Here is a 25,798-nt window from a genome sequence, read left to right as displayed (position 1 = left end):
TTCGCTGGAGGCTGAGAGGTTGTTTTGTTTTCTTCTTGGGACTGATAGATATTTGATGCGGTCTGCTTATTGGTAGGTTTTTTCCTTTTCACTTGTTCCCATGTAGGTTCTTGCTCTTCTACATTTTCATGCTCTATTTTTTTAAGACACCTATTTGCAAAATGACCATACTCGTGACATACCTTGCATTTAAATGGTATTTGCTCGTAGTCCAGCTGCTGAATGTGTGTCCACTGGTCGACCTTGATCTTTATTGCCTTTGGGAGGCCTTTTCCGAGATCTACTTCCACACATATTCTTGTGCACGTGTGCATGTTGTCTTTTGGCTCACATCTGTCAATATATTTTCCCACTGCATTTCCTATAGCCTTTATAGATTCGTCTCCCCAGCAGTGAAGAGGAAGATGCGGGAGCCTGACCCACACAGGCACTGCATTTGGGACATCCATCTCCGGATCAAAGTCTAGCGTCCACCTGTTCAGGTATAAACCTTTGGAGTCCATGAAGTAAGGTCCGTTTCTAAATATCAGATCTTTGTCCTCCTTTGTTTCAAAGAGAAAGGTGTAGTATCCCCTTCCACAGAATCGTATTGCTATCTTCCCCTGTGTGGTTGCATTCCAGTTTCTTTCCACCCATTTTTGCACTAATTTGGGTGAAGGCCATAGCCCAGTGAACTGTCCAACAAGTCCGTGTTCTGCCAGAGAGATGGCTGCTCTTCTTGGAAGTGCTGGAGGGAGAGAAATCTCTGGGATACTTTCAAGTTTCTTTACAAATTTATTGACTGATGGCCTGTTCCTTGGAGCTCCATTCTCTGCGATCAGAGATGCGAAGGCTTCTGCGTTTTCTTCATTCCCTGGCTACGTGGAAGAGTGAGGATCTCCCTCCTCAGAGGGCTGCATGGTCTGGTTGGCCTCAGCAGCAGGAGGCTGCCGAGAGAGGGATCTGTAGGGGCAGCGACGACTAGGTTAGCATAGGCTTGGGCTGGGCTGTTGCGCGCGCGATTGTTATGGATAAAAAAATAACATAAATATTACAATAATATTATTAATATATTTTATTATAATATTATTATCTAGTATTATTATTATTATTATAATATAATATATTACAATAATATATAAATATTATAAAAAATGTATTAATACAATTATTAACAATACTATTAATACTTTAATATTATTATAATAATATATTACATTATCAGTATTGTTATTAGAATGATTATCTTAATAAAAATAATAATATGAAGTATATTAATATTTTTACTATAATTTATGATATATATTTATATAATAATAATATTATTATTATCATAAAAATAACCAGAATAGTGTAATAATATATTTATATAATAATAATAGTATTATTATCATAAAAATAACAAGAATATTGTAATATTATTATATAATATAATATAATATAATATAATATATTATATTATATTATAGTATCACACTTATAACAGTATTATTTTAATATTATTATTATAATATATTACATTAACGATTGTTATTAGAATTATTATCTTAATAATAATAATAATAATATTATTATAATAATATTAAATAATACTAATATTATTATTATAATATATTATATTAAATAATAACAATAACAACAATAATAATAATTTATTGAGATTAGTGAGTATTAGGCTTAGATCATATCTTAAAAATGTTTTTGCTTGGCTAAGAGCTTCTTTTTCTCGGATTGAAGGAAACAAGTTAATGACCGAAGACCCAGAGGCATCTGGCAGGAGTGAAAGCCTGCCCCCTTACAAGCCACTAGTAGGTAATTCTAGGTGTCATGGTTTTCCTTAAATAGTGGTGATGGGTGAGTCTACATTCCGAGATGACAACCAATAATGGTTGTCCTCACTGCTCATTTCAAAACAATAAGTTTTCCTATTGTATGCAAATAATACTATATAAGTATTTTTATTATAACTCATTATAAGTATTTTTACAATATTTTTATTATAAATATTTATATAATTATATTATTATTATGATAAAAGATAACAATAGTAGTACAATAATATATTATATTTATATATATATATATATATATATATATTACACAAATTAAAAATATTTTCTATTAATTTAGTGTCTGGTCGTAGTAAGAAACTCGAGGAATTTACATTTTGTTCAGATATACAAAAACTTCTAGAAAGATGGGAATAATTATTGCAAAAATTTCTGACAGATTTTTGCTACATTCCTTCTTAAAACCAAAATCTAGGCATCTGCTACTATAGACTCGACAATATTGGTCATTTAACAAAATGCATTTGTAAGGAGCTATCATATCTTACTGAGGGTTTAAGGACATGTTGTCCATGGGGCTGTCAGGGGTACTATTGGCCGTACTTCTATTGTCCTCGTTGTTTTTGAGAGCTTGAAGATCTACAAATTGGTGGCGCACCCAGTGCATCTCGTCCTCCAATTGTCTAATCTTGTCTTGCTAACTTTGCACTTTCTCTGTCAAAGATAGAATTTGCTGACATAGGTCATTAACTTCTTCATACCAGTCCAATGGAGGGTGCAGGCATAAATGACATTGGTGATCCATTATTGACCTGTAGTTGTGGCGACGACTATATTCCAGAGTGTCCAAATGCAGTGAGGTGAGACTCCTCGTTGAGGTTCTTTGAGCACCTAGACACATAGAACCACATATCTCGACAAAAAAGCTAGGGAGAATATTATAGTACCATAGGGAATTAAACACGATTAGGAGAATTAATAAAATGGTTAGGCAATTTTTCCTCATGCCTCGCCTATTCTTTGAAAAAATTCCTCTGAGCATGTACGAACATTAAGAGGTCAAGTAGTCCAGTTTGGAAATTGCAAGAAGTGTTAATGATGCAGTTCAAAATTTTGACTTGTGAGAGATTAAGTGATCCTCTGCATTCACAATCCGCTGGATCTCGTGAATTTTACAACTAAAGGGGAGTTTAAAACTTGCTAAGAGCAAAAGAGCTTCAGATTTGGTCTAAAGGAGAGGTGACCTAGAAGGAAAATGTCATGACAATTGAAAAAAGTGCAAAACTAGAATGAAAAAGTCCCCCCGAAATACATTGGCCACAAGCGTATCCATATATATAATTGCATGTCCAATTCTACAACTTCAGCCTAATCTCAGCATTCATGACGCTAACCATCCATCCTAGTACGAAACCTAAGAGGGGATATACATCATAATAAGAGACACAAGTCTTATGTAAATATACATCATGTCTTTAGATAAGAGGCTTGCCACTTCATGTGACTGAACTTGCGAAGGATGCCACCTGGAGAGCGTCAAATGAATATCACATCAAGCCTACTTCGGAGGAGTGAGAATAGTGCATTCGCCTCTATCCATATAGTTTGGACCTTGCTTTATTCCAAGAGGTATGAGAAATGCCTTTCCATATATGTTGAACCCTACATTTTTTCCAATTCATTTTTCTATTAACAGAGGGGGGACTAGGAATCTGATTTAACTTGTTCATGGAAGAACCATCCATCTTAGGGAGCCATTGACCTCAAATTTCCCTTCTTCCAGCTGACATGTGATGTTGCCTTGTGTATCAACTTCTTTGTTTTGACTGCGAAGGATATGATAATAAGTTTTATGTGAGAATGATTCAAGGATACCATAGATTCTTCAAAGGAGGAGAGAGAGAAGATTGTTCTTAGGGAGGAATCCTAATTGGAGGAGCTGAATTATGATTAGAGAATTCCCCAGAATAACAATGGAAGAGATGTCTTTCTCTTTGACTAATTGTAGGCTGAAGAAGAGACCATACATCTCGGCTAGATTGTTTGTTCTTTGACCGAGTCCCCACGCGATCTTTATTTTCATTTCTCCTTCGGAATTTATAAGAATCCCTCCCCCTCATACAACCCCTTTCTTTATTATATTTTTATTTATAATAATAATAATATATATATATATATATTTTTTAAATATGGTCTATTTTAAGATTTATTTTTAAAATTTTAAAAGTTTATCTTACTTTTACCTTACAATGCACTATGTTTAAAAAAAATGAAATATGTCTTTTACTATGCACTTAATACTATTTATAAATATTAATATTTTAATTATTATAATATTTTTTCCATATTATCATCTAATATGGACATATCAATATTATTTTAAAATAATAATTATTTTAATACTATTATATTACTTTAATAATGCTATTATAATATATTATATTAATCCTAGTTTAATAATATTACTATGTTTTATATGTGTGTATGTTTTTTTTTTTTAGTTTTATTTCTTTTATCTAATTGATTATTTATCTATTTTTATTTATCTCTATCTTTTATATTTATTGTTAAGCTACTATTAGGTCCCTGTAAAACTAGTGTAGCCCCTTCTTGTTATTGTTAGTGTAGCCTCCTTATTGTTATTGTTGTGCCCATGTAGCCCCCATATTATTATTGTGTTTCCCCATAGAAGCCCAATATTGTTATTGTTGTACCCTTACATTATTATTGTTATGTAGGTTCTGATTATATTGTGACCCCTTAGACTCCTATATACACAAAAAAGATCTTGTCATTTGTATCATCCAATAATTATTCATTTATGTGATGTAAAGGAGGTTTTCGCCTCAAAGAGGTTATTTTTCAAGTTGTTGATCTATCTTTTATTCTATTTTGTGAGCTGGTTGCATGACATTTGGTAGTAGAGATTTGGATTCTAGCGTTTTGCTGCTTCAACTAGGTCATCTTGGTATTTTTGATATAACCTTTTTTTCTACGAGACTTCAGAAGATGAAACTTAAATAAGGTAGAGCCGAAATCTTGGTGAACTTCGAGTAAAAATTTCAGACCTTGGTTCTTTATATTTTCTTAAATATTGTTCGAAGAAGTTAGGGTTTTTTTCAAGCTCTAGAATTCAATCTCAAACAGGTTACCTAGGGAAAATTGTCATAACTTTCACTCTGAGCATTGGATTTGATTTTCGTAAAAAAGTGACTGAAATTTCACAGACTGTAGTTTTTAGTATATCATTTTTAGGGCTGAAGGTCGAAACCGTGAGACGTGGAAGTCCGTACAAGTTTTCTCTACTAAACCAATCTATAATCAGGTCATCGTGGGATATTGAGCATAAAGTTTTCTTGAAGAACCCAATAATGGTCATACTTGTGGTACTAGAAAGAAGACTCATAGGGATACCACTGGATAAAATTTCAGACGTTGGAGATTCAAAATTATATAGATACAACAATTTCAATATCGAGCTCCTAAAGAGCAAGAAAAAGGTGTGTATTTATTTATTTTTTAAAAATTGCATAACTTCTGTTTGAAAAATCAGTTTGTAGTGATTAAAAGGGGATAGTGAAGCATAGATATCATTGTTTGATTACAAAATTCCTCGAAACAAAAAAATTGACACACCTAGTAAGCAACTAGAAAGCTATACTATGACGCATTAATAAGAGGAAGAAATGCATCATGATATATCAAAATTACGAGACTAAGTGAAACAAATTTCGCTCTAGCAAAGAGTAACCAAACTTGAACTAGAAGCTATGATGTATGGTATAGAAGCAAAAATGAAAGGAAACATGGAATATTTGAAGAATGGTTTAAAAGTAAACATGGAAGGTTTGAAGGATGGTTTGACAAAGTTGTTACAAGAAATGCTTCCTAGTGGTGACAAAGCACTCCATGAAAATTAGGATGATGACAAAAGGAATACGAAATATGATTTTAGAGACTCCAACATTGGGTTTAAGACCCACCACATTTCAAAGAGAGATATGACGAAGTTTGATGGCAATAATCCGATAAAATGGATACTACAGATGGAGAAATTCTTTGATCTACATGATGTACCACACACACAAAAGGTACGCATTGCATCTTTATATTTAGAACAAAATCAGTTTGTGTGGTATAGATGGCTTTGTTCTCATAAATGAATTGTCACTTGGACAATTTTTGTGGAAGAATTGGTATCACATTATGGGGATACAAAGAGAAATACCTTCTTTAACCAATTGATAAATCTCAAACAAAAGGTTTCAATGATATATCACATCGAGGACTTCCAAAGATTGAATATCAAGGTAAATGATATTCTAGAGGAGCATAAGATTGATGTCTTCATAGTAACTTTAAAGGATGACATCCAACATGAGGTTCTCCTTTGGGAACCTGATTCATTGGAGAAGGCATTCAAGGTGGCAAGAAAAGTTGAAACAAAAATTATGGCAATAAGGAAGTATGCTACACATAACTATAAATATGGAAGTGTTGTTGCTCCTAGCCTCCCACCACCTACAAGGTTGACACCACAATATCTGGAGGAAAAAAGAGAAAAAGAGCTTTGTTATAGTTGTGATAGAAAATACACTAAGGGTCATAAGTGTGCTGAGAATAAATTATTTTGCATAGATTGTGAAGAGGAGGAAGAAAAGAAACTAGAAACATCAAAAGAAGAGGATATACACCAAGAACCAACCCCAAATAAAGAAGAAATGAATCCTTCCATATCTTGTAACGCATTGGTATTAATTACCACTCCTCAACTCTCAAGATAGAAGGATTTATCAAGAAGAAAAAGGTAACATTTTTGATCGATTATGGTAGTACACACAATTTTATTCATTATAAGTTAGCCAAGGAATTGAATTGCTTTCTATATCCAACATGAGAGTGTCAAGTGATTTTTGCAAATGGAGGAACTATAAATTGCTCAGGGAAGTGTCATAATATCAATTTAACCATGGGGGAATATGTATTAAATAGTTCAATGCTTTCCATTCTAATGGGTGGTGTTGGTGTTGTATTAAGAGTCCAATGGTTACAATCTCCAGGGACGATAACTTTTAATTTTCAAGAACTTTTCTTGAAATTTCAAAATCATCTATTTCTCCAAATCTCCAAAGGATATTGGACAATCATTCCAAAGTATTTGAGACTCCCAAAGGCCTCCCACCTATTCGTGACCATGATCATGCTATTCACTTGATTCGAGGAAGCGTTCCTCCAAACATGAGACCTTACAGATATCCCTATGCCAAAAGAGTGAAATTGAACGTATGGGTGCAGAAATTCTAGAGTCATGTATAATTCAACCTAACCAAAGTTCTTTCGCTTCTCCAGTAGTATTGGTACACAAGAAGGATGGACCATGGCGTGTGTGTCCAAATTCCTGTCATTGATGAATTACTAAATGAATTACATGGAGAAATTTAATTCACCAAGATGCATGTTCGTTTAGGATATCATCAAATTAGAATGAAGATTGAAGATATTCCAAAAGCAAAATTCAGAACTAATGAAGGTCATTATGAATTTTTGTTCATACCTTTTGGCCTTACTAATGCACCTTCCACATTTCAAGGTTTGATGAATTCCATTTTCAAACCCTTCCTTAGAAAAATGTGTTAGTATTTTTTGATGATATACTAATCTACAACAAGTCTTTGAAGGATCATTTTCAACATGTTGATAGGGTGCTCAAACTATTTGAGGAGAAATAATTGTATGCAAAAACCTCCAAATATTTATTTGGAGTACAGGAGGTGGAAAATTTGAGTAATATTGTATGTCATGAGGGTGTTAAGGTAGATCTTAATAAAATTAAAGCCACTAAAGAATGGAAAATTCCCACAACTCTAAAGCATCTTCGAGGATTTCTTAGGTTGATAGGGTATTATCATAAGTTTGTTAAGAATTATCAGAAAATAGCAACACCTCAAACAACATTACTGAATAAAGATGCATTCTTTTGGACTCCAAAAGCAACTAAGCCCTTTGAACATCTTAAAGAGGCAATGTGCTAAGCTTCGATTTTAGCTACTCTAGACTTCACAAAAACCTTTATGGTGGAATGTGATGTCTCAGGAAATCGAATTGGTGTTGCTTTAATGCAAGAAGAAAGACCCATTGGTTTTGAATGTTGTCCAATCAAGGGAAAGTATTTATGAAAAGGAAATGTTGGCAATACTACATGCCCTCAAGCGATGACACCCTCACCTAATGGGAAGACACTTCAAGGTAGAAACGGATCATGATAATCTTAAATACCTTTTGGAACAAATATTATCTTCTAAAGAGTAGAAAAAATGGGTCACTAAGATGTTGGGTTATGACTTTAAAATCGTCTACAAAAAAGGGAAGCAAAATGTTGTTGTAGATGGACTCTCAAGAAGGGATGAGGATGTGGAAGTATTGCTCTATGCCCTTTTGATTATCCAACCTGATTGGATAACTGAAGCAAGGGAGGAATGGATGAATGACAAGAGGTGTAGAAAATCATTCAAAAGTTGCATCAAGATCCGAATACATCGGATACATTTATAAAATGAATCATTATGGTACAAAGATTTCTTATATCTATGTAAGAATTCCCAAATCAAAGAGAAGATTCTTTTGGAATTGTACACCTCTCCTTTAGGAGGGCACTCAAGATTTTAAAAAACATGCCACAGGGTCAAGAAGGAATTTTTTTGGGATGGTCTTAAATATGATATTCAAAAGTTTGTGGTAGAATGTTTGGTTTGCCAAAAAAATAAAGTTGAAACAATTAAGACCCCCGGTATGTTACAACCTTTAGCCATTCCAATTCAACGCTAGGGGGAGGTCTCAATGGATTTTATCACAGGTTTACCCAAGTCTGAAGGAAAGAGTGTCATGATGGTGGTAGTTGATAGACTTACCAAGTATGCATACTTTTGTGCATTATCCCATTCTTTTATATCTAGTACAATTGCTACTGCATTTATGAAAACAATTCAAAAGTTACATGGAAACACAAAGATTATTGTAAGTGATAGAGATCCCATTTTCACTGGAAATTTTTGGACAAAATTATTTTCTTGTCTTGGTACTCAATTAGCTCATAGCTCATCTTATCATTCTCAATCTGACGGGAAAATTGAGATAATGAAAAAATGTTTGGAAGTATATCTTCGTTTCTTTGTATTTAATAAACAAAGTGGGTCAAATGGTTACCCCTAGCTAAATGGTGGTATAACACTTTCTTCCACACTGCAGCAAAAATGACCCCATTTGTGGCACTTTATGGATATCTTCCACCGTTCATCACATCACCTTTAAGAGAAAATTCTAAGGTTAAAGCAGTGGAAGATCACATTGGGAATCAACAACAAGTTCTCCAACTCTTAAAGGATAACCTCACTTTGGCGCATAATCGAATGAAACAACAGGCAGATCAACATCACAGTGATTTTTTTTTTGATGTAAGCGTATGGGTATTTTTACAGCTACAACCATTCAAACAAATGTCCCTCAAGAAAGCTAAGAATAATAATAAATTATCACCCAAATACTATGGTCCTTACAAGGTGTTGCAAAAGATTGGTACTATGGCATACAAATTGGAGCTTCCTGCATCTTCTCGAGTACACCCAATTTTTCATGTTTCATGCTTAAAGAAGGTTATCAGTGACAAGCTCCTAATTCAAAAAATATTGTCAGAACTTGACGAGGAAGGAAAAATCATATTGGAGCTTGAAGCAGTCATGGAAACAAGAACCTGACAACTACGAAATCAATCAATTTTAGAGTATCTCATTAAGTGGAAGAACTTACCCACTGAAGATTCCACATGGGAGGATGATAATTTTATACAGAAGCATCCATAACTACTCAAGCATTGAGGACAACACTTTTTTGAAGAAGAGGGGCATGTTAGGTCCCTATAATACTAGTGTAGTCCCTTATTGTTATTGTTAGTGTAACCCCCTTATTGTTATGGTTATTCCCATGTAGCCCCCATATTGTTATTGTTGTACCCCATAGAATCCCACTATCATTATTGGTGTGTCATTACATTGTTACTTTTATGTAGGCTCTGATTATATTGTGAACCCTTAGACTCCAATACATACAAAGGAGGTCTTGTCATTTGTATCATCCAATAATTGTTCATTTATGTGATGTAAAGGAGGTTTCCCCCTCGAAGAGGCTATTTCTCAAGTTGTTGATCTATCTTTTCTTCTATTTTGTGAGTTGGTTGCATAACGAGCTACACTCTTTTCATACATGAATTTAATGGTGATGATGGTTTTTCCTAGTGATCCAAAAAATAAACATAATTTTAATATGGCTAATGTGGTTCTTTAAATTATTTTAATATATAAACAAATATTTTTTGAAATCAATAAATAAATAAATAAATAAATGCATATATATATATATATATATATATATATATATATATATATATATATATATATATATATATATATATATATATATCTATATATATATATATATATATAGATATATATATATAATATTTGATAAAATATGTTAAAACATATTCTAAAAATAATAATAATAATATTTTACTTGAAAAACTAAAAAACTAAAAAATAAAAATAATATATATATATATATATATATATATATATATGTTTTCAAACAACAACTTATATGTAAGAAAAATTCAATAAAAGACAATATAAATGAATTCTTAATACTTTTGGATTCACCCCTTAGGTTTAGGACCTTTCATTTGACCTAAATGTGAGAGGCAAGGCTCCCTAGGTGACAGTGGGTGGCTTGCATAGTAGTTGCCCCTCCACTGTCGCCTATGGGACCGAACATTTCCTTTACAAGAGTTTAAGCAACAATATGTAGCTTAATGGATGTTTTTATTGTTTGTAATTGATTTTTCCTTCCTTAATTCATCTGTCATCAACCCATTGTTTTAATGATTTTTGTTGATGTAAACTTATTTTTTTGTCTTTTATTTTTCGATGTATGTTTTCTCATATAATTTGATTTTATGAAAAATATAATAAATATAGATATTTTATACTTGGTAAGAATTGTACTAATTTTATATTATTTTTCTCATGCAAGTTTTATTTTGGTTTCTAAATTGATTGTGGAATATTCAGTGAGATGTCAAATATCAATTGTGTGAAGAAAATATTACAACAAAAAGATGTATTATCATACTTTCAAGGGCATAAATCCCGTTGTAACTTCTTTTTCTCTATGCATTTATCTTGTAAATTGCATAGATTTAAAAAAAAATAGTTAAGTTAATTTTCTTTATGCACTTTGTAATAAAGTGCGCTAGATTAAATGTTGCTTTACATTTTATTATAACACGAATATATAGTATTTAAATAATTATTATTTTTATTTAAATAAGCATTGTCGCCTGATAAATTAAAGTCTGAGAAACTTCGTCCGCTTTAGATTAATCCCACTCATATCAACGACTATTAAATGATTGCGGGACCCCCCGCAATCCCGATGGTTAATGGGGGGGGCTTTCGAAAAATGATATTCTATTTACTGCCCAGGACTACATGTTAGCTTCTTAGTGATTGTGGGACGTACCCACCCACCCTTTTACTACTTGCCACTATCGCCCTGCCCCCTCGCTAACCGCCTTCATCCTCTGCCAACACTCCCACTACTTTAGCTCACTGCCAAACATTCTGCGAAAATAACCATTACTACACTTCCTTGATAATTTAATATTTCGATTGTTGAATTATTAAAATCTCTCCCGCTAACATTCTAGCTATTAATTGCAATCGCGCCAATAATGGTTATTGAAATAAAACCATTGAAAACTCATGATAAACTTAAATAGTTGCTACCAAGCTATTGATCTTCCATTTTCCATTCTTAGCCAGAACATTCTGTGACACCAAATCAACCAATTGCAACAATTAAAAAGTGCTTTCAACTGCAAATTCACTGGGTATTTTCTTTGTTCTTTCATTTTCCAAAATGATGAATAAGAAAGGAAAATATAAAGTAATTGTCGAAAGTCCAACTTTACCCCCTGTACCCAATTTAGATGAATTTCCCCTTGTTGATACCCAATTTAAGATTACAGAAACCTAGTGTGAATTTGACCTTTATGAACTCCATAACTGGGCATTTTAGAAATTTGAAGATGCCAGTGATGAATTCTACTTCTGGGAGTCCATGTTGCCCCAATTATGTTTCCCTCAAACCCATCACTTCCCCGAATTCATCACTTGGTGCGAAAGCCGATATTTACCAAGTCAAAGGGCCATAGTTGCACGAAACAATGTTTTTTTCTTTTTCTTTTTGTAAGCCCAGAGTCAAATTGTCAAGATTTGCAGATAAACCCTCAAAGTTCTCTTCATCCTTTTTTCAGCTAACCCTTTGATGGAAATTTATCAAAAACTTACCTTTCAGCAGCGAGCCCATATTTTCGAGTCCTTTCTTCCTGAAATTTTTTAATTATCTCGAACAAATCCACCATACTCTTCTACCATCTTTCCATAAATGTCTAGACATGTTGTTTCCATCGTTTGTTGTCTTTTAGGACACTAAAATGATCAATGGTTGAATGAAGCCATTTTAGGAATCCTCTCGGTATTTTCATCTAGCAAAAATCCCTCAGTTTTGTTTAATTTTAGTCAGTTTTTATCAGATGTTATCCATGAACAATTTCTAAAGTTTAGTGTTGAGGGATCTTTCAAACATTAGTCAATTTTGGTAGATATATTCTTGTATCACCAATCATAAATATTCATAAATTCCACTGCAAAATATGGATTCATAGGGAAGGCCACAGTTAGTTATCCATTGGACCTCATTGGTTAGAAAAAATTCAGAGGAGTATTCTTTCAGTGATTTTATAGATCAATTTTTATACATATCATTGTGTCTTCTTAGAAGTGATGCAGTTCCAAGGATATCCACTGAAATAAAAAATATTTTACATCTCAGTGAGCAATCAAAAGTAGGAGATTGGTATCTTTACCAAAATTTTATAGAAATCCGAGTTTATGGTTGTGAATTGCCTCCATACAAGCTGCCAAATTTTGTACCTATGATAATTTTTTCTTTTTAATTTTTCAGGGAGAGGATGAACATGGATGAAATTCATTTTGTGTCTATGAAGCATAAGGCTCAATTTAAGTTAAAGACACAAGTGGGTCAATTTATAGTTAATAATAGAGCAACAGAAAAAGAAGTTGAAAATTTATTGAAACAAATGAAATTTAAGCTGAGTATCGACTGACCTTATGACCCTCTGAGAATAGTTTCATCTATCAAAGTTGAACAAAAGTAAGCTCCTTATACCAATTTATCTAAACCATAATTTGAGCAGTATGCAAATCAATAGATATGGGAGGAAAACATAGTGCAAGAGATGGAGGAGTAAATATCTAGTCAGACAACTCTAGAGACCCCAAGGTTGAAAGAAAAAGAATTGAAAATACCTAGTGAGTATGTCTCCTATAGGTTCAAGTCATAGACCAATGGGATTTAAAGTTTTCAAAAGGAGGAAAACAATGAATGTAGAAGAAGAGTCATCAGAGGTCAGAAATCCAGAGGAACCTACTACAGTGGTAATATCAAGTGAGGCTATGTATTATGTGTTGAGAGATGAAGAATAAGAATGAAGCATTGAAGACTTCTACATATTCTGAGTTTTGGAAACAACCTTTCACTGCTCAAACAAGATTGTTGTTTTCACTTGACCCTGCATTCCTTGAACCAAAGGTTCCAGTTCCTAAAAGTACAGAGGACTACAAGACTTATGTATTTTCTTTTGACACAAAGCAGATTTGTTTAATAGATCAAATTGATATTCACAAGCAAGCAGGTGAGATGATTTATTCCTTATTGACAAGCTCTGCTATGGAAACATCAAAATTACAGGCTTAAACAATATTCATTGACAACTCAAGCTAGAAAAGATGCCTTCCCTAGCTAAAGATACTAGAATAAAAGCATTAGAATATTTGGTAATAAATTAGGATTAGATCTTAATGATGTTAATGCTGCCGAAGAGATCATAAAAAATAGGAATGCTGTTGGGTGCAACCCAATTTGGTCCAGTTTTGGTCAAACGCTCTACATTTTGAGGAGTGGAGCATGCGGATTTTGCAAAGTTATATTTACCGCACGATGTTTAGGGGCTTTGGGGTGGGTCAAAGTCCCTCATTTTGTAATGGGTATTTCATGTTAGTTCATTGTTTTGTTGAATCCATGGTATGTGGACCATGGTCTTGTAGTAATGAAATCTATATAAGGAGATGTAATACTTTGTCAAGGATAGAAAAATAATAATAAAGTCATAGATGAATCATTGATATTTTCTATCTTTAGTATGTATTTTTGGCTTTAGGAGAAGGATCTGCAGCTAAGTGCGTGGAGGTGTTGAAGAGATTGTAGTTGAGTGCGCAGACCACCTGCAGCTGGGTGTGCAGGTCGAAGAATTTGTATGTATTGAAGATCTATCTTAATAAAAGAAGAAGAAGTTTCGACAAAAGCTTATGTATCTGTGTTTATACATATTGTTATGCATGATTTTTACTGAATTATGCAAAAGAATGAATGTTATACTATTTTCTGATATGTTTATGTGATAAGTGCAAATTTGTGAAGTAAATCATCAGCGCAAAGTTATTTATGCATGCGAAGTTGTAGATAGGTCTAAGACATAAGTAAACACATGGGCGCCACAACGCGCATATCCCTCTGGCTGCAGGAACCTGGTTTTGCAACCTCCCATAACCACTTTGGGTGAGACTATGACTTGCTTACAGGTCATTGTCTAAAGGGCAAGTGGTTGAGGGTTTTGTTGGTGCGCAATACACTTTGAACCTAGGTCCAAACCCCTTGAGCCAACAAATGGTTTCGTTCCCGAATCAGGTTCTTTTTGAGGGATATGTATTCGCATCCATCGAAGAAGGAAATCCCGGAGTGGGTTGATAAAAAAGAGAGAGAATTTGCAGTTTAGGAAAATAGAAATCCATGATTGTCAACTAAAAGATGGTTACATAAGTATATCTTCAAAGATCAGTACAAAATCTTCTTTGGTTCGTTTCACATTGAACTATACGAGTGGGTATCAAAGTTAACTGAGCTTACTTGTTTTAAGGGAGACAAACCTAAGGAGTGGAATCTTGTATTGATACAATGACTCAAGTACGTCAATAACATGATATCAAGAGTTGTTGATTTATGAATCGATAACATTTTGGGAGGATTTATCACTGAATTAGCAATAAACATGATCGTATCTTATAGTGAAGCTGTGAAGATTTTTCAAGGGTCCGCGATGTAAGTATCTGTACTCTATGAAGCTGTGGATTAAAATGCTTTTATGTGAAAAAGGTGTACTGTGAATGTAGTCAGATTAATGTTTGAGTGAAGAAGGAATAATTTTGAACTAGGATCTTTGGGATTCCTCATCCATCTACTCCCCTTACGCCTCATTCTCCTCCCCATAATTCCCATACACCACCTCCCCCTCCCCCTCCCCCTAACCGCCCAAGAATAAAAATGGTCGACGACATTAAGCTACCTATCTTTAAAGGACTTGGATCAGAGGATTTTGACTAGTTCTAGTTTGTAGGTGATGCAGTATGGAAAGCAAGACAAATTGCTGATGAATATGTAAAGAAGGCGCAGCTCATCATGATGTTGCAAGAAAGAGTGCTGAAATGGTACATGAAGTACTCTGTACCTAACCCGGCTACTTTGCTGGACGATGTTAAGAAAGCACTAGTATCAGAATTCAAGAAGCAGAAGTCAGAATCACAGTGCATTACAAAGATAAAGGAGATCAAACAGTCGGCTACTGAGTCTGTGTGGGAGTTGGATCAATGATTCAAAGTATTAATGGGACAAGTAAGCTTTAACATACCTCCAGAACAACATAAGGAGTGGTTTATATCCGCACTACTGCCACATTTCAGGTTACCCTTGACGCAACAGAAGATCGCAACTCAAGCTGAAGCATTGGAGATTGTGATGAAGCTAGAAGCTTCGCCAATTGGAGATACTCATGCAGGAGTATAGTAGATTCAAATCCAACTAGCAAATTTGACCTTGGAATTAAGAGATCTCAAGAAAGGTAAAGAGACCATATCATAAATATGGTGCACAAAATGCAAAGCAGAGGGCCATTAAAAGGATCAATGCCCTCTGTTCAAAGATTACTTGGAAAGTGGAGCACCTAATCCAGTGAACCCAGGATCAAATTTGTGGTGTGAGATTTGCAGAATGAGAGGCCAACATCACTCTGAAGATTGCTATTTATTACAGAAGTACATACAGACCCCAAAGCAACTATTCTACAACTTTTGTAAATCAGTAGGTCATGATGAGAAAAATTGTCGAAGTTATGACTTAATGATGGAGCGCACTGCCAATGCTTATAGATTGCAAGCTTAAGGACATAAACACGAGGGGGCCATCATGTTGGTTGAGGAGGTTTCCAAGGACGAGGAGGAGGAGGAGGAGATGTTTGAGGAAGTGACCATATTATCTATTATAACTGTGGACAGGCAAGGCACTTCATAAGAGATTGTCAAAACCCTATGACAACCTGCAACTACTGTAAATATTTTGATCACGTGATAGAAGAATGTCCCGTCCTTATCGCAAAGATATAGGAAAAAAGGAACCAACATCCCACAACAAATCTTCAAATGATGACCATTGAGCTAAGGGAGGATCAATCACACATCGACATTGTAACAAGAAGTGGAACTGTGACTGGAAATGATAAAGCCAACGGGAAAAAGGAAGCTGAAGCTACTTGGGTAAGAAAAACTACTGAAAAAGATCCTATATTTGATATTTTGAAGGAAAATAAAGTATTCATGGAGGTGAGGCGAAACTTTATGGATGATGGGGCTTCAACCTCTATTGTGCAACCGCCTCACAAGAATAACTATGAGATAGTACCAGGTGCGACACAAGATGTGGATCCATATATTTTGAAGTCTTTTCTACAAACTTGCATGAATTTGTTAAGAAAACAGAAAGCTTTGAAGGGATTGAAGGAATTGATTGAATATTGTGCTTCTAAGGAAATGCCACAAAGAAATATGCGTGCAGTAAACAACCTACATCGACACAAGAAGAGGACTGGAAAAGAAATGATGATTACTACACAGATTGGAGAATATTACATGAATCAGGTTATCTTGGATCTAGGATTTGATGCCAACGTCTTGCTAAAGTAGACTTGGGAATTGATGGGTAAGCTGAAGTTGCAATGTTCACCAATCTAACTGAAGATGGTGAACTAACAGAAGATTGTTCCTCTAGGAAGGTTGTCAGGTATCACGGTAGACATTGAAGGAGTGCGCACTGCTACTAACTTTGAAGTGATCGAATTGTGGATGATAGTAATCCCTATCCTACATTTCTTGGATTGGATTGGGCATTTTCTAACATGGCTATAATTAACCCGAAGAAAAGGAAAATGATATTTGAAAGCAACAATGTGAGAGTCATTGTTCCATTAGATCCATAAGAAGGAGCGAGGTATACTGAACCTGTTAAAGAGGAGTATAACGCATATGACATCGACAAAATTTATCAGATAACAAAAAAAGGAGAAGAATGGATCAACCCTACTGCAGATGGAAAATTGGGTTGGGAGCAAGACAGTTCCTGCACTTCAGATTCATAAGAGGAATTAGAAAATTGGAAAAATAGGTTACATGAAGTGTCTACAAGGTGATGTGTAAGGATCACTAAAGAAGTGTGCTGTATGACAACAAAGGTATGTGATTTACCTTTTTATGATGGTTTGGGTAATGTTGATACTTTCTTTAGAGATTATGAAAGACAAGTGCCAGAATGTCAGAGGGTGTTAGCTCTAGATCTAGCCCTAAGAGCTACTCCTACTAGATGGTGGGGTACACATAAGAAGAACATAGGAGATTGGAAACAATGTCAAAGACTGATGTGGGTAAGGTTTGGTCAAGTAGAAATAGAACTGGTAGATAAGTATGATGGTCAAACTGATCCTAGAGAACACATACAACTCTGTATGACAACATGGGAATAAATTCCGTGAGAAGAATGGGTGCATGGCTTCATCCATACCTTGGAGACAATTCCTTAGAATTGGTATTTGGAAACAAAATTGCGACATGGTACTACAAGCTGGGCAGAGATGGTTGATGGATTTATAATGACATTTAGTTTTGAAGATGATTGTCCACATATAGATGCATCCCTTCAGATAGTTAAGAAGAATATTTTTGAGAACGAAGTTCTAGTTATTTGGTAACTTGATTGGGCCGCACAATTACAAAATGTAATGGAATGCTACAATATCACTGCAGAAGAGGAGGAAGATCCTCGCAATATCGACATCGCAGAATCTGAAGGTCACCGCGAAGTGAATGGACTTGAAATAGAGATGCCTGATATAACAAAGTCACTAAAGACAAAGAGGGTGAATATAGGATCAAAGGATGAGCCAGAGTGATGAGCATAAATATTGTAGCAAGAATGCTACAACTCCTAGAGCTACTAGCTTTACTTTATCAACTCGGGGTTCATACAAACTTGGAGGTGACAGTGCTGTATACACAAGTAAAAGCGATGGTTCTGCCTTTTGTCACTATTCAGCTGGCGAGAGACCACTAGGGTTTTCAAGCCAGACTTCTATGGATTCAAAAGAAGCTTGATTACTGATGAAAGAAAGAGAAATCTACTCTAGGAGAAAGCTTGTCTACTGTAAACAAGGAAAAAGACTGAAATCCTATGCTAAAATCACACCATTCTCTAACTAACTGTTGAGAAACTATGCTTTACAATAATTCCAAGCTAACATGTATGAAATGCTGTTGTCTAAAGCATGGAATTTCAAGACATCAAACATCACTATTGTGCATGTAAAGGAATGAAATAAATCTGTTTTGTTCTTTTTATTATTTTTATAGAAAATCAAGTGTGAACCCTAATCTCTTTTCGTGATGTGGCAGGTGGCTTAGTGATGCTGGTGGATGGTTGGGAGGTTTAGGAGATGGTTGGGAGGTTCAAGAGACCCTTGGGTGACCTGGTGTAACTCCCTATAAGTTTTCCCTCAATTGAGCCTCAAAACAGGCCACTATAGGAAAACCTACAGGATGTACTTGAAACCTACAGGATTCCCTGTATTTCTACAAGATACAGCCAAGAGAAAAATGATGGTTGTTGGAGGTGGTGGAAGGCTTAGGGAAGGTGGTGGATGGGTGGAATGGAGTGAGAAAATGCCTAGGATCACTCAAAACTCAAAACCACGGTTAGGAGATGGTTGGATTCACTCAACATGCTTGGAGGAATTCCTATGTAAAATGATGAGATTGGTGAAGGTCTCGGTGAAAGAAAGGAATAATTATGGATGGATGAAGTTGGAAGGTCATTGCCTGCTATGAGATCTCTTTATATTTCTAAAGCACTTGCTCTACATCAAACATTTATAATTGCCAAAAAGTCATGTAAACTAGAAGAATTCTAATAAGCTAGAAAAGCAGAATTTAATGAACTAGTTGTCTACTTCATGCATGAGGAAAATTGCTGAATAAAATGGAATCATGGATGAGATCTACTGTAAGGCTAAAGATGGAAGAGATAATGATTAAATCCTACATTCGCAAAACTGATCAAATGTTTTTGTTCAAGTATAGTAAACTCTAAATTTTATAAGAAAATGGAAATATGTCTTTTTGGGGCTGCATAAGGGTCTTTTGCTCAAATCATGATCCTTGAGGGAAGAGGTGAGGCAAAGACACCTATCGACAGCTTTGTGGTGCTCCTTTTATCCCTTCTAACCTTCTACTGAAGTAAAGCACAAATGGAAGCAAACTAATAAACAACTAATCAAATCCACATTACTTGTAATGAAATACTTCTAAATACAATTTAACCATGAATCTATGAAACTAGGCCAAGAATATAGATACAAGAAAAGCATCCTTTGCTGCTAGGGTTGGGCCCTAACCCAAGAGCTTCAGCCCTCTGATTTAACTCAGTGCTAGATCAAGAAAAAGCTCATTTTCATTATCAAAATAGAAAATTACATCAATGTCTTCCACAAGTCTGGAGCTCGAAAATAACTAGTGTTTTTACAACAAAAATTCGAATCCTAATGAGGTTCTAGGCCTCTCTACTTATACAACTGAAGTCCCCAATGACTTCCTTAAATATAGGGAGGCTCGGCTCCCAAACTTGAGATGAACTAACTCTTTGTCTATCACTTGCTCGGCTGCCTTTTGATCTTCATGACTTGGCTGATTGCACTCCGAGCTGGTGTGATTAATGGAGGAATATTCAAATGGGGGAGGAGTAAATGAGGAGGATTTACCTCCTACAATCTCTCTCCCTTGTCCCATTTGAGTTTCAAACCTTAGTCTTGCCAAAATTCCTTGATTTTCTCTTCTAAACCTGCATTCAATGCATATTAGTCCACTATGCATAATATCTCACTTTAACTCATCTCATTAAACAAAATATAATCAAAACATGTAATAAATTGTGAGAAGAGTTGATTTGACTAGCTAGGAGGTGAATTAAGGCCCATATAATTACCCAATGATGAGGCTCATCATCACCCCCTACTGAAAGTGTTGCTCATCCTCTGAGAAACTTAATCAATATCCATGTCTTTCATAGCTCTAGTGGCCTCCCTGACATCCCATGCTTTTGTTGTGGTTTCCTCTTCTTGTGCATAGAATCCTGCCTTCTTTTCTACCTCCTCCCACTACTTTCTTTCTTCTTCTTCCTTTCTTCCTTCTAACATCCCCAAGAGAAGTGGTGGACTGAGTCTCAAGCCAATCCAATTAACATCTTCCTCAGTTTCTTCATCGCCTTCTTTCTCTGTCTCTTCCTCTTCATCCTCGTCTATCTCCTCTTCATCCTTCTATTCTTCTTCTCAATCTATTTTGGTCTCTTCTTCATCCTTTTCACAGACAATAGGGCTAATATCATATGTGAGGGCTTTGATATCCTCATCTATCTACATGTCTCTGAAAATATCCCATTGGATAGGAATTCTGAGGTTTTGGAGGGCACCTTCTATGATGATTCTAATTAACCCATGGTGGGCTAACTGTTGGGGGTTCCCCTCCTGCACCTTTATGCTTGTATCTATCAGTGATTGCATAAGGAAGTATGGTATGCTGAGCCTATGGTGAGGAGATGTCTCTACTCCAAATCTCAATTCTTTAAGGAGCTTAAAGTGATAACCATAAACCACACTATACCTACCTTCACATGATATGTATTTCATAAGGTGGTAGCTTACCTCATTCCAGGGGTATGGTAGGCTTGTTCTCCTCACTCCATTCTTGTCCTCAATGGGTTCCTCTCCCTCTAAAAAGAATTTCTTCTTGGCAGTATGGCTATCTCCCTTGTCTTCCTTTCTCCAAGGCACTACTAGGGGAAGTGTGGTAATTCTACTTATGAGTTCAGGGGTGACCTCTATGGAGAGGCCTCTCACCACAACAATGGCATGGGTTCTGGTTAGTGGAATGAGGGAGAGAGAAAAATCTTGAGTCACTTCATCATCATACCCCCTCAATTTCTCAAAATACCCCATCCAATTATGCCTCATGAAGATTTATAACATAGGAGGGTGTTGGCAAATCCTCACAGTGTTAATGGGATCCCTTCTATTAAACTCCCCTGTCATTTTGTCTGGTGAATTTTGAGGAGCAGTGATGGTTCATACAAATTTTAATGCAGGAGGAAATGTGACTAAAATACTTGAGGAGAAAATTCCTTTACACAGCTATTAAGTTCACTCAAACTAGGAGATTTTTCTATTTTATTCACTTGGAAAAATGGAAGGAAATGCAGAGCCTACCTCCTCATGGTGTTTGTTGTAGCCAACCCCTATGTTTTCCCTTCTGAAACTGCTCTCGACCAATCCTGTAGACTATCTGACTATATCCTGTAGGATTCCTGTGTAATCCTGTAGGAAGTCCTGTGCAGGAGAAATATGGAATTTTTCTCTTCTGTAGGTTGCTTGGGTATGAGAGCGATTTTTCTAGAGTGAGCCTTGAGGAGATGAATGCATGGGTGCATGGGGATCAACGATTATTTCCTCTTATGGTCGAGTTGAGTGAGGTGGTGTGCTGGCAGCCGAGGTACAATTTTTTTCTATTTTTGGACCATTGGTCCCCACTACCACCTCATCATTCCCCTCTCCTCGTAATCAACTCCCACTTCGGGCATCTGTAGCCTTAAATGCTTTCGTCCTCCTCCTCTTTTTTTTGACTTGACTGCTTCCATGTGTGGGAGGACCAACTGTTTTGTCTTTGTCGACTGAACGAAGGTGACCAAGTTAAATGGCTACCTTTCGATTATAAACCAATGCGCTCACAACCTTTACATCTTTTGACTACATAATGCAAATGAGAGAGTCAAGCGAGATACTTACCTATGGTGTTAATACATTGCTGAAGTTTGTTGAAGACATGAGGTGCTTGTTGTGTGTTGGCTGCATGTTATTTTTCCTTCTTTTTTTATTGCCCTCTAATGATTCCCTTCATGTGCAAGTACCTGGTGTTGAAGATGATGGTGGTGGTGCTGCTCTGGAGCTTCTTCTGCCCTTGGATCTTCATGCTGGAAGCTTGTTGCTACTCATGATTTTTATTCTGTGGGATAGCCTGCTATAGGATTTCCTATAGGATGTCTTGTAGCTACTTCTCCCTCATAATTTTTAATCATTTTTTCTTGATCCAGTTCTAGGTGTGACGAAGGAACCTTCCAAGACCTTCTACTTTCGTGATGTTTTAAATTGCATTTTAAAAGAACATTAATGAATACATCTGCATGCGGAAAAGAAGAGGAACATAAAATTCATCAACACATGAAAACATAAGCGTTGATAACGGAGTTCGTCCAAGAGGGACTACGTCTCCGGGCCCCGGTGTCAAGATGGTGTAGGCCGCTGCATTAAGTGCTATCAATAAAGGTGATGTACACAAGAGATGATGTCATGATCATACAAGGAAGAATGCCCTCACGCAGGAGTGGCTCTAAGAGATATTCCACAACTAGAATTCTCAATCAAAACTCCTATCAGTATGACACAAAAACATGCATGGTGAGCATCCCGCCAACATGGCACAAAAGGGATGTCAAAACAAAACACATGCATGATGACATGTAATAAACAAGAGTATCCCAACAACATACAACAAGGGATCTCAAAACATAACATGAAGAGTTATGGCAACAAGTACATCACATAAAAGATTCCACATCAAATCAAGCAAGGAATCATGACAACATGTAATAAACAAGATCCTGCATCAACATCAATCAAGGATCTGTGCAACATAATGCAGAAAGAAGAAGTACAAGAAAAAATCATATACCTCACCACCAAGGGACATCTGAAGAAGTGGATGTCACACTGCTGAAGCTGCTCGGACCATCGATCTCAAGGCGTCGATCGTATGAAGATCACTGCTCGCACAAGAATGTGGACGTCTGCATTGGCACTTAGAAAAGTGACTAGAAGAAGAAATGAGAGAATAAGAAATCTAAAGACACCATCATATTTGTGGCATCGAGTAGTGCTGAACCGACTATCCAAAATCTGAATTCTGAGAAGTTGAGAATTTTGGGCTCAAGGAATCTTTTAGATTCCCCTGGGATTCCTCAAAGATTCTGTTTCATGGATGGACTGGAAATCTGAAACTCAGATGGAGAATTTTATTTTTCCATTGCGATCCCTGCAGAAAACCATGAAAAACAAGTATAAACTTGACTATATTTTGAAATGTCAAAAGTTTACCTCCTTGGGAAAATTTCATGGCTCATGGTTTCGCTCCCTGTTTTCGCTGAAATCATGGTTCCACATGCATTCTAGAAATGACCGAAAAATATAGACCTCTGATGAAGAAATAAACAACACCATTTCATTCGTGGTGACGAGAGGTGTAAAAACCATATAAAATTTGTCAAATTCTGACAAGGTGAGAATTTTGCCCTCCTGCAAAATTCATGGTTCCTGCATTAAATTATTAATTAATTCACTGCCTTGAAATCCATGCTCGCATTCTTCCTCTAAATCCATGTCTGCAGTCTCTCTCCTCTGTCTCAAACTGTGTGCAGAGGTAAAAGTCTAAGTTTAAATTAAAAAAACCCTGGGTGGATTTATCAATGAGAGCACTTGGCGCATTGGTCAAAATGGGCAAATGGTTAAGGAGAGGTCAGGGGATCAAATCCCACACTCTCCATATATAAAATTTTATAACCAAAATATGTTTGAAATGGGGGTTAGGTCCGCATTGGGTGCCCCGCCCCTTAAACCCCGCATTACTACATTATTGGGGCATTAAAATCGGCGACCAGCCTTTAAAATCGGTGCTTAACATGGGTGCTGGCGACGTTATCGGCGCGTTTTGTGGGTTTTCGCCGATATCGTTATCGACGATATATAAAATCGGCGATCGGTGGTTATATCAGCATATGTCTCGACGCGATATGGAGTGTTGCCGATATATATATCGGCGATCAGCGCAGTGTCGGCACATTTTAAATCGGCGCTAATATATCGGCATATATATAAGGGTCGGGGTGATAGGGTGTGGGCTGGGTCCACCGCCGGTGGCCTGCCCACCCCGATATACAATATATATGGTATATATATATGCAGCGGTTGGAGGGTTCGGCGGGGGTTATGGCCGCCGACCCAAAACAATATATGTTGACCATTGTTGCGATTGCGATAAGGCCGACGGGGGTTATGGCCGTCGACCTTAACATATATACGATGGTTGTTTTAAAGGGGTGATAGTGATTTGGGCTGGTGGGAGGTTGTGGCTCGTTGTCCTCATAATGATTATTGTTTTCATATAGTTATATTAATAACTATATATTAATTTTGTTACACGGTTATATAATAACCATTTTAAAAATGATTTGTGTCTCTTATGCAGGTTTAGGAGACCAATGAGAGAACACCAAGTGTCAATGCTTGATGGGCTGCCATGTGGGTCCCATGTGATTACTGGGATGCCATGTGGCACACTGTGGGCCCCACTTTTCCCCTGTCATGTCAAACTTTGAAGAGCTCTATCTTTCGCATACGAGCTCGGTTTGACAAACCGCTTGCACCAACATGATCAGGACGACGAGATACTTAACATGAACCTGCTTCAAGCATAATCCAAACACTTTTATTTTTGAGCCCTCTTTGTCCTCTGTGTCTCTCTGGAGCCACCTGGATCACTTCCACTGGGTCTTTGAAGATGATGACATGGATAGGGAGGAGGTCTAGGAGTGTGAATAATGAGAAGTACACTGAGGTTTTGTTCCCTTCTGCTCCTTGTTTCATTTCCTTCTGTGTTTTCTCTTGAAGACTATGATTTTTTTTTTTTTGAAAACTGATATATATATATATATATATATATATATATATATATATATATATATATATATATATATATATATATATATATATATATATATATATTATGATGGATGCAGGGGTGATCATGGTGGAGAGAGGTATGGTAATGGAGTTGTGATGTAGGGTTTTATTTTTATTTTTTGACATGGGCAGGTAATTCCTATAGGATCATCCTGTAAGTTTACAGGGAATCCTGTAGAAAACACAGTACCCTTGCAAACTGAGGCAACTGAGTGAAGAAATGAAAGGAATGGTGGAATGATGAAAGATAATGGATAGAAAAATAAAAATGTGAGTTGAATAGGTCCCTTTCTATTCTCCTTTGTTCTCTGATTGTCCTCCTGCTGACCTGCAAACAATTTTTCATGATTTTTCTTTTCTCTTTTTTTTTTTGAAACAACTAGCCTGCCTCCAAGAGGTTTTCATTCTAGCTGCTTGCCCTGGGCGCCTCAAGAGAGGTTTTCACCTAGAGATATTTTTATTTCTCTCTTTTTTTTTTTTTTGACACCATTGGGCCGCCCCAAGAGGTTTTCATCCCAATAGTGGGACTCAGGTGCCTCATGGAGGTTTTCACATGAGTCCTTTTTTTTCTTTTCTTTTCTCAGTGACTTGATGAGGGAGGAGCTGAAGCTTGCTCCACCACCAT

The sequence above is a fragment of the Pinus tabuliformis genome, chromosome 4_2 (assembly GCF_031772625.1).
Source record: "Pinus tabuliformis cultivar Carrire ecotype Pingquan chromosome 4_2, CPIR1, whole genome shotgun sequence".
NCBI classification, from domain to species: Eukaryota; Viridiplantae; Streptophyta; class Pinopsida; order Pinales; family Pinaceae; genus Pinus; species Pinus tabuliformis.
This window is presented reverse-complemented; position numbering follows the sequence as displayed.